Raw genomic sequence first — 10,367 nt, forward strand, 5'->3', positions numbered from 1 at the left:
AATCAGCCCCGATTGAGGGCATCTTTATCGTATGGCGCCTGATACGTGGGGCTCTGGAGAAGTAACGTCGCTAGTCAAAGTTTTGGGGTTCCCAGTGCACGGTGGACCACGCTTGACGAGGACTTCAAAATTTTGGTCATCTCACCTGCCTCTTGCTGCTCCACTGTGCTGTGGCAATCTGTTCTGCTATTGAGGTTACGTACGTAGTAGCAACTTCAGTTGATGTAAAATCCTGAGTTCCTAGAATCCTTCTTTTGAGTTTGCTCTTCTGTGCTTGTGTTTTGTCTGCGTGGTTTGTGTCAGGCACCTTCACAGTTAACTGTTAAGCATAGCAGATTTCCCCTGGCAGGGGGGCTACAGTTGATTTCTGCTGGACCTGGACTGGGGCGTCTTTACAGATCTCCCCTTAGGAAGTAGCAGATGAAGTAGCCCAGGGGGACTACAGTAAATATCTGCTGGACCTGGACTGGGGCATCTTAAGTGATCTTCCCTTAGGAGGCGGCAGACCTGCAGGACCTGGACTGGGGCATCTTAAATGATCTTCCCTTAGAAGGCGGCAGGTGGATTAGTCCCGGCTGGCGGCCCAGACGTGGGAGCCAGAGTGTATATACTGCGTAGTTCTGAGCTTTGCTTGGGAGCGTGAAGTTGAAGGTGCCAGCTTCTGTCTTGGTTGTGTGTGTGAAGTAGGTGAGTAAATCCATGGGAATCTTAACCCTAAGTGTACTAGTACGGTGGCACCCTGATTTAGGGAGGAAGCTCAGAGGAAGCTAGTCTGGGAAAGATTCAGAAAGACACATTGTGTGTATGTTATAAAGGATCATGGATGTGAAGAAGTTGAAGATTACAGGATGTGATTTTAAATGGAGTATTGAGTGCGTGGAAATAAGTATGTGAAGCATTGTTTCTTGTGTGCCTGTGTGCCCTGCACAGTGTGTGTCTCCGTTGCCCGGTTAGAGACAGGGGGCCATAGCTGCATGGGGGGAGTTATGTCATGACATTGGAATGTGTGATAGTGAGAACACTGCAATACTAAGATATATTGGATATAATTGTTAAGGCAGGGTAATTTACCCAAAGACGTATGAGCTCTCTGCCAAATTGTGCGTAGTGCTAGCACAGAAGAAATCAGACACACGTTCAGCTGAGTGATTCTTCACACTTCTGTTTATTCTTCGCGGTCATAGCATTTTATGTAGCTGCCCGGCATCACAACTGGTGGTAACTTGGTTAGTGTATTTGGCAACAAATAATTGGTTAGGTTTGTATATCTTCTTCTTCCAGCCGCATTCCTGGCCGGGCGTAGCTCCGGATGAAGGCACCATCTTAGTTACACAATGGGAGGGGGAGCGAGTTGACGTAGATCTAAAGTCAGGTTGGTGCACCTGGAAACTGTACAGCATATCTGTTCCGTTGTATGGGGCTTATATAACCATATTTGGAATAGGCATTTCCCATTAATATTATATTCATCCACCACATACTCAAAAGAAAATGTGCGTGAGGTACTGAGTGTGTGTGTATTAAGCATGTATGTATGTTATTTGTACGTTATTCGTTAATAAGTTCAAACACTTGTGTGTGTAAAAGTATGAGAAAGTGTTCTATATGTCTGTTCGACATTGAATGTTATGTCTGTGTGGACCGGGAATCTGACCTTATGTGTTGCCAACTAGAAAACTGACTAGTAGAGGAAGGTCACACAGCCAAATGATGCACCAGTCAGAAGCTGCTGTGTGTGATTTAGTACATAGTGCATGGCACGCCCCAGGGTTTAGCACTGTAGCAGCCAGATATACTCAAGGATGTATGATTTTTGCCCAGAACAATGTGAGACAAGGTGGTTAAGGTACCCCAAAAACACACATCTTGCCCTTTGTATCTGTTTCAACGCTTGCAGACTACCTTCAACTACCCAAGGTGGGCATGTAGGAGTATGTATTGGTGTGTGATGACTTGTTTTCAGGTTGGCCAGAAGCATACCCGGTAGCTAAGACCACAGCAAAGAAGATTATGGCTGAAGTTGTATGCAGGTATGGGGTACCTGAGACCATTGAAAGTGACACAGGTGTTCACTTAACAGGTGAAGTGATGCAGAAGATAATGAAGGTTTTGGGTTTAGAACTGGCCTTACATGTTTCGTACCATCCACAAAGCAGCTGTAGAGTAGGGGGAAAAAAAGGACCTGAACGGGACACTAAAGGTAAAGATTAAAAAAGCCATGGAAGAGACTGGTAAGCCATGAACAGAGTGCCTGCTGGTAGCCATATTTTCAGTAAGGTATACCCCTAACCGTGAGACAGGCCTTAGTCCCTATAAAGTCCTTAGTGGGTCAGGCCCTAGGACAGGATTGTATTTCCCACAGTGGCTCCAGATGCAACATGGTTGTCTGACAGATTATGTGATCAGTTTGCACAAGCATTTGACTAAAATACATTCTCAAGTTTTTGCTTCACTTCCAGATATTGATAAAACACCAGGAACCCTCCCACTTGTGTCTGGAGATTGGGTGGTGGTAAAAAGACACGTTAGTAAAGCTTGTAGGAAAGCCTAATTCGAGTTATTTCAAGAAAATATTGAGTTGGGAGACTTGAAAGGATGTTTCTTGTTCCCCCTTGTGTGACTGCTGATCCTGACTAAGGCCTCTTTCACACTTGCGTTGTCCGGATCCGGCGTGTACTCCACTTGCCGGAATTACGCGCCGGATCCGGAAAAACGCAAGTGTACTGAAAGCATTTGAAGACGGATCCGTCTTCAAAATGCTTTCAGTGTTACTATGGCACCCAGGACGCTATTAAAGTCCTGGTTGCCATAGTAGGAGCGGGGAGCGGGGGAGCAGTATACTTACCATCCGTGCGGCTCCCGGGGCGCTCCAGAGTGACGTCAGAGCGCCCCATGCGCATGGATGACGTGTCCATGCGATCACGTGATCCATGCGCTTGGGGCGCCCAGACGTCACTCTGGAGCGCCCCGGGAGCCGCACGGATGGTAAGTATGCTGCTCCCCGCTCCCCGCTACACTTTACCATGGCTGCCAGGACTTTAGCGTCCCGGCAGCCATGGTAACCATTGAGAAAAAGCTAAACGTCGCATCCGGCAATGCGCCGAAACGACGTTTAGCTTAAGGCCGGATCCGGATCAATGCCTTTCAATGGGCATTCATTCCGGATCCGGCCTTGCGGCAAGTGTTCCGGATTTTTGGCCGGAGCAAAAAGCGCAGCATGCTGCGCTATTTGCTGAGGCCAAAAAACGTTCCGTTCCGGAACGGAATACATCCTGATGCATCCTGAAGGACGGACTGTCCATTCAGAATGCATTAGGAAAATCCTGATCAGTATTCTTCCGGCATAGAGCCCCGACGACGGAACTCTATGCCGGAAGACTATAACGCAGGTGTGAAAGAGCCCTAAAAAAATATGAATTCTTATTGAGATAGTAAAATCAGGTTTCTGGGCTGGGGAAGAAGTGTGCAAATGGAAGAACAAAGTTGTTACAGTCCGATAATTGTAGCCCAGTGACCCATTAATAGTATAGACCATAGACTCCCAGTATTGATAGTTCATAAACATACTGCTGATCTACCACCCTCCTGGCAGTGGCTCAGACTTTCTCAAGCAAATGGCTGATCTTCTATCCTGTCTAGCATTGGAACACCCTAGATGGATAATCCTGGTAGACTTTAACGCATGGGTGGACACCCACTCCTCCAGCTAGGAAGAGATTTACTTCTCAACATGAATGAACTGTGCTTCTCTCAAGCCGTTCACCTCCCTACACACAAGAGAGGCCACGCCTTGGACCTCATATTTCATTCAGGACTATCAATATCCAAGATGGAAATAAATCCTGTAGTTTGGTCAGACCATCACACTATCCACTTTTCCCTTGCAGGACCAGCTTTAAAACGCCAAGCAAAATACCGTTCTCTGAAAGGTCTATCACCCCAACATCTTCAGCACAACCTAAACCTGGACGGACTAACAGAACACAGCTTAGACCTCGACTCCATGGTCCATAAATGTAACTGCCTTGTATCATCTGCCTTTGAATCTATTGCTCCCCTACGCATCAAACGCTCCACACCATTACATCATGCGCAATGGTTCGACAAGGAGCTAAAGAAAGAGACACGCAGACTAGAACGACAATGGCGCAAACACAGCGCTCAAAGGATAAACACTCCCTAATTTGTCACCAAAAGAATTATCAGGCAATGATTAACAAGAAAAAGTCCTCTTTTCTTTCACAGGAAATTGCAAAAGCAGAAACAAACCAGTCCAGCTATTCCACACAGTTGACAGTCTATGCAATACTTTGTGCCGGAATCCCAACATCACATCCTGTAAGGACCAATGTGAGAAATTTGCCCTCTTCTTCACAGACAAAGTCTCATCTATTTGGTCTGCTGTCAAATCTACAACACCGAAAACCTATGCAGAGCCTCATAATGGATGCCACAACAACCTACTGCCAGGTCTGACTTTAAGGTAATTACTGAAGAAGCCATCTCAAACATCCTTCAAAACCTTCGCCAGACTACCTGCGAACTGGACCCTGGCCCCACACAGTTTATGTTGAAATGCCCTGATCTGTTCATGCCAGCATTCCATAAGATAGTCAACTGCTCCTTGCAAGCGGGGAAGTTTCCTACCTGTCTGAAAGAAGCAATCATCAGGCCACTACTCAAGAAACCATCCCTAGATCCGGATATTCTGAGCAACTACAGACCGGTCTCCAACCTTCCCTTTTTGGGTAAAGTTATTGAGAAGGCTGCATATCTCCAACTTGAAGCCAGGCTCTCAATGAACAACATCTTTGACCCCCTACAATCTGTCTTTAAGAAGCACCACAGCTGTGAAACAGCTCTTGTCCGGATTTGCAATGACCTTCTCATGGCCAGAGACAGAGGCGGGTGTTCCATCCTGGTACTGCTTGATCTCTCAGTGGCTTTTGATACAATTGATAATGAAATCTTGCTTAACAGACTGCAAGAGTACTGTGGCATTGATGGTTTAGTCCTCCAATGGTTCTCCTCCTTTCTGGCTGGCAGAACTCAAAGGGGAGCCTTGGGGCCTTTCCAGTACAACCCTGTACCACTAAAATATGGTGTGCCCAAGGGCTCAATCTTATCCCCTTTGTTGTTTACCATATACATGCTGCCACTCAGGAAAACCATCCAAAAACACAGTCTAACATACCACTGCTATGCTGATGACACCCAGCTATATATGTCATTCAAACCCGATATGACAGACCCAATCCCAAAAATAAACACATACTTAGCCGAGCTTCAGGAGTGGATGAATGGAAACTGGCTTAAACTAAATGCTGACAAAACAGAGGTTCTTGTCATCGGAGGCCAGCGCCTAACAGCAAAACAGCTCCAGACACAGTCAACACCACTGAGGGTAGGGAACTCAGACCTTACTAGCTCCAACACTGTGCGCAGCTTGGGTTTACTGATGGATAAGGAGTTAAACCTCAGGAACCAAATTTCAGCTGTGACGAAACACTCCTTTTTTCAACTAAGGAATATTGCAAAAATTAAGCACCTCTTTCCTTCAGAAGATCTTCCAACCCTAGTTTACGCCTTTATCACATCACGGCTGCACTATTGCAATGCACTCTATGTAGGCCTTCCTAATAGAGACCTACACCGCCTGCAGCTAGTACAGAATGCTGCCGCAACAAGCCAACCGTTAACAAGCCAACCCCGCCACTGTCACATAACACCAATCCTCTGCTCACTACACTGGTTACCGATAAAATGGAGAATACTTTTCAAAATTGGCATGCTAACATTCAAATCCCTACATGACCTAGGCCCTGGATACCTGAAGGTTTTGTTGCATCTGCGTCACACCTCACATAACCTCAGATCAAAAGGATCCAATAACTTGACCAGCCCCCAGAATTCAACTAAAAACCCTTGGAGCCAGAGCTTTCTACCTTGTGGAATGCCCTGCCAAACGCAATCAAGACAGCTCCAACCCTGGACATATTTAAATCAAAACTGAAAAGCCACCTGTTTAGCCTGGCATTTACAATCACCTAACTTTTTCCACCTGTTCATATCACTATGTACCGATCTGAGAAAAGCTTATGCTCTTTGAGTCCTACGGGAGAAAAGCGCTTTACAAATGTTTTGTTGTTGTTGTTGTCGCTGTTATGTTCACACTAATCAATGACCAGGTCATGAATGCCCTAAAAAGACTTACTTCCTATTCCTGAATTTTATCTTTAATTCTGCTATTTGCGTTAATTGTTTGATGTGTCATCCCCTGCATTAGGAGGTTTTTGTTCAAAGTTGTAGCTGAGGCTACCCCGGAGATGCTCATGGGAGACCTCCATAAGGATAGGAGACAAAGTCCACTTAGCTCTGTTGGTCCCCCTTCCTATTTACAACGCCACCTGGAGATCATCGACCATAGGGACTGACATCTGACTTTCCCATGGAAAGTCCAGTGTCATGGGAGTCTATACACTAGGCTAGGTTGTCAACGAAGCTGGCGAAGAGGATTCAAAGCATGGGGACAAATGTGCTAGGCTTTCGTTAGGGAAAGAATGAGGTCCAAGGGGGGACTGATCGAGATGTGGACTACATTCTTTGATTCAGCTAAGAAAGCTCCCATATACCTTAGCTCTCAGACAACACCTTATCTTCTCCAGAGCACAAAGTTTCCATCCTACCCAAGAGAACACCACTCCTTGCTACGCCATATATGCTTTTTATGCTGTTAGAGAACTCCATTACAAGATGGCGCTCACAGCTAGATATTTAAATAGTTCACATACCACAGCTAGTAAAACAATGCACAATGGGAAGATACCAAGTGTTATCTCTTGTCTTATTTTCATATTTCAGCCAATGTAACAATGTCATATGCATCAGGGGGAATGCCTCTCTGATGTCTATATAAACTGCTGTACTTCCTGTAAGAAACAAGAATTTGCTTTGACCCCAGTGTGTGTGTCATAGTTATTTTCTTCCGTGCACGTAAAGCCCTTGGGTTACTATTAATTTGGAGCACTAGAGCAAACGTAATCAGCCCCGATTGAGGGCATCTTTATCACACCCGACATAAAAGGCCTTTTATGCTGCTGTATATACATAAGGCAAGGACCATTCTTTGTTCTGGGTAACACCAAATCCACACGGGTGCCACGGGTTAGGCCTCGTTCACATCAGCGTTTAGTCCTCCATTCGGCTTTCCGTTATGACTTGCGTCCGTTTCAAAATTGAAACGGATTAATTCATAACGGAACGTAACGGACATATTTTGCTACGTTTTTAAACGGATACCATCTAACGGATATGTTAATAAACAGATTAAAAATGTCAGTTAATGTCCGTTCAATCCGTTTAGTTACTCCGATAACGGATCCTTTTTTTTCATTTTTTTTTTTTCAGTTGTCCCTCCCCTATCTGCATGCTATATAAAAATGGTGCTATATTGTGACATCCAATTGCCGGAAGAGGAACAATGCTGCCCGCTCATGTCCTTTTTTCTGTGGACTATATGATATGGAAACTTCGAAAGATGCGAATGTCATCCATGAAAAGGAGGCGGCGATATTGGGTGCATCCCATTACATCATGCCGAATGACACGAGGTGTTTATTTGACCCTTTATCAAGAACTCCGAAAACACCCTGTCAAATTTGCAGAATATCTCTGTGTAAGTGTCGCAAGCTTTGATGACCTTTCCCAACGTTTACGTCGCCGATTGAGACGGAAGGATACGAAATTTCGTCGAAGTGTAACTCCAGAAGAACGACTCATGTCACTCTGCGGTATGTATGGTACAACTTTCCATTATTGCTTCTACTATGTTTCAGAGCCTTTTTGTTTTTATTATTATTGTGAGTATATGATTAATCTCAAGAGACAAGTTTTTATATATAGTAGTTACCTAAAATATGTAAATGCATCCAAATTTGAAACCATTTTCCGTTTAACCGCTAGGTAATGTTGATCTGTTTGCTGTGAAGGATCTTGAAATAATGCTTGTGGGACAATCCAAAAAGTTGTTTTGCTGCAGTTTTTTTTATTGTGAATAGTATTTGTGTAACAATTATGTTAAATTTTATTTTATTTTTTTGTAGGTTTCTGGCTAGTGGTGAAAGTTTTTCCAGTCTTCATTTTCAATTTCGACTAGGGAAATCTACAATATCTTACATTGTTAAAGATACCTGCCGGGCAATTTGGAATCTTCTGCGTGAAGAATTTCTTCCCCATCCTACTTGCCAACAGTGGATCAGCATAGCCGACAAGTTTTATGAGGTGACACAGTTTCCCAATTGTATTGGTGCAGTGGATGGGAAGCATGTGAGGCTCTTGAAGCCCCCACGTAGTGGATCCTCATTTTTTAACTATAAAAAGTATTTTTCTGTGATCCTAATGCCAATTGTTGATGCAAATTACAAATTTGTGGCTGTTGATATTGGAGCTTTTGGACGAACAAATGACTCACGTGTTTTTAAAAATTCTAATATGGGAAAAAGGCTGTACTCTGGAAACTTTGGTATACCAGAGCCCAGGCCTTTACCAGGTACTACAAACCCTGCACTTCCATTTGTTCTAGTCGGAGATGAAGCTTTCCAAATGTGTGGAAATTTACTGAAGCCATATGCCAGCCGTGGTCTAGACTATCGCAAAAGAGTGTTCAATTACAGACTGACTCGAGCAAGAAGAAGGTCGAGTGTGCTTTTGGCATATTGACTGCAAAATGGCGAATATTCACTCGTCCAATACAATTGAAAACAGATACTGTGGATGATGTCATAAAAGCATGCGTTGTGTTGCACAATTATGTACTGACCAAAGAGCCTTTGTCTACGGAGCCACTGTCATTAAATCCACCAGGAGATAACATAGAAACTGGCCCAAGATCAACAGTTGCTGTGAGTCGCATGCGCGATCAATTTGCAGAATATTTCATTTCTTCAGCTGGATCTGTGCATTGGCAGGATGAACATATTTGAACAAATATTCTCTATTGTTTGTTACTGTTTGTTTATTAAATATGTACAGTTGAAAGTTGTAATTAGTTATGTACATAATAGTTTATTTTATTGTTTGTTCTTAATATATTGTTGTTTATTGTTGAGTCAACCATGATGTATCGGTCTACCTACATTTATTGCCTTGGATTCAGCAAAAGGTAAGCCTCTCCAACCATCTCCATATCCCTTGTTTGTCGTTTTGAGTCTTGAAAGTATGAAAACCACTGACAAAGTATATTTGAAATTATAAAAGTATTCATTTAGATAAATACTTTTTTTTAAAATATATTTTTATATTTGAATAATCATTTGCATAAGTTTACAAATAAACTTCCATAAAAGCACGTAGCTCAACACAATGGAACTAGAATTCACATAAGAAAAGGATAAGCTCTACCGTACATGTAGGAATAACAAAATGTCCATTGTGAAAAAGTTGTTCTATCTGTGACTGAAGTGTACACCATTCTCATGATTGCACATGCTATGTGATAGCATCATCATACCAAGTTCAGAATAATCACACTACAGTATGCACCGCGAGACATGTCTTCCTTGAGCGGGCCAGAAGTTATATGGTGACATGAAACATGCAAATGGAAGTGCACATTATCAGTTATTTCAATGCTGCTATGCACCAAACACAGGGCTACTGTGCATCATCAATATGATGTAAAAAGTGCTAGACTACAGCCATGTGGGTGGCACAACATGCAAAGAATCAGTGTAATCACTGATGGTGTGTCCTCCAGTACCCCTTTAAATTACATCAGCAGGTACAATTTTTTTTGACAAACACCATGTCTCTGAGTGTGTTCAGTCTTGTGCATGAGACATTATATCAAAGAAAATAGTAATGACATATGCCATTTCTATTCTTGTATTTGCATAGTTTTCAAGCAAGTGTACAATGGAGGATCACGATAGCGAGACAATAGCAATGGAACAACAACAGGTGGGAGAAAAAGTCATCAGCTTTGTGCAGACCACGCAAGGTGGTGAATAAGTGACAGTATATGGATTTGTGTACTGTGTCACTCACTCACAAGTGGTAAACAAGAACTATCATCATAATCATTGCAGTCCATTACCGTAAAAGAGTTGAACCAACCTGAGTCTAGTCATGGTAGCTAATCTCTGTGTCTCTGACCCATGTGCTGGTGAATGGCATTTTTCTCCTTAAAGGGAGTCTGTCACCACATTTGACCATATTAGACAGATCCTATAGCGTTATATGTGCCACCCAGCAGTTAAAAACGGTACCTTTGTTGCATATAACCGAGTCTTCTTTCTGCCAAAAATGAACTTTGAAGATTATGTAAATTAGCCCTCTCAAGTGCCCAGGGCGGTGTCTCAATCTCGCGG

The 10,367-nt window shown here is 43.3% G+C and overlaps 1 long non-coding RNA gene across 1 annotated transcript; it reads left to right on the top strand.

Moving 5' to 3' along the window:
- Positions 1 to 243: 243 nt before the first annotated feature.
- Positions 244 to 9,027, top strand: LOC122923840. The gene is made up of 3 exons (XR_006387333.1): positions 244 to 687; positions 7,408 to 7,790; positions 8,103 to 9,027. It is a non-coding gene; the product is annotated as an uncharacterized LOC122923840 (long non-coding RNA).
- The last annotated feature ends 1,340 nt before the right edge of the window (positions 9,028 to 10,367 follow it).

The sequence above is a fragment of the Bufo gargarizans genome, unplaced genomic scaffold (assembly GCF_014858855.1).
Source record: "Bufo gargarizans isolate SCDJY-AF-19 unplaced genomic scaffold, ASM1485885v1 original_scaffold_1973_pilon, whole genome shotgun sequence".
Lineage (NCBI taxonomy): Eukaryota > Metazoa > Chordata > Amphibia > Anura > Bufonidae > Bufo > Bufo gargarizans.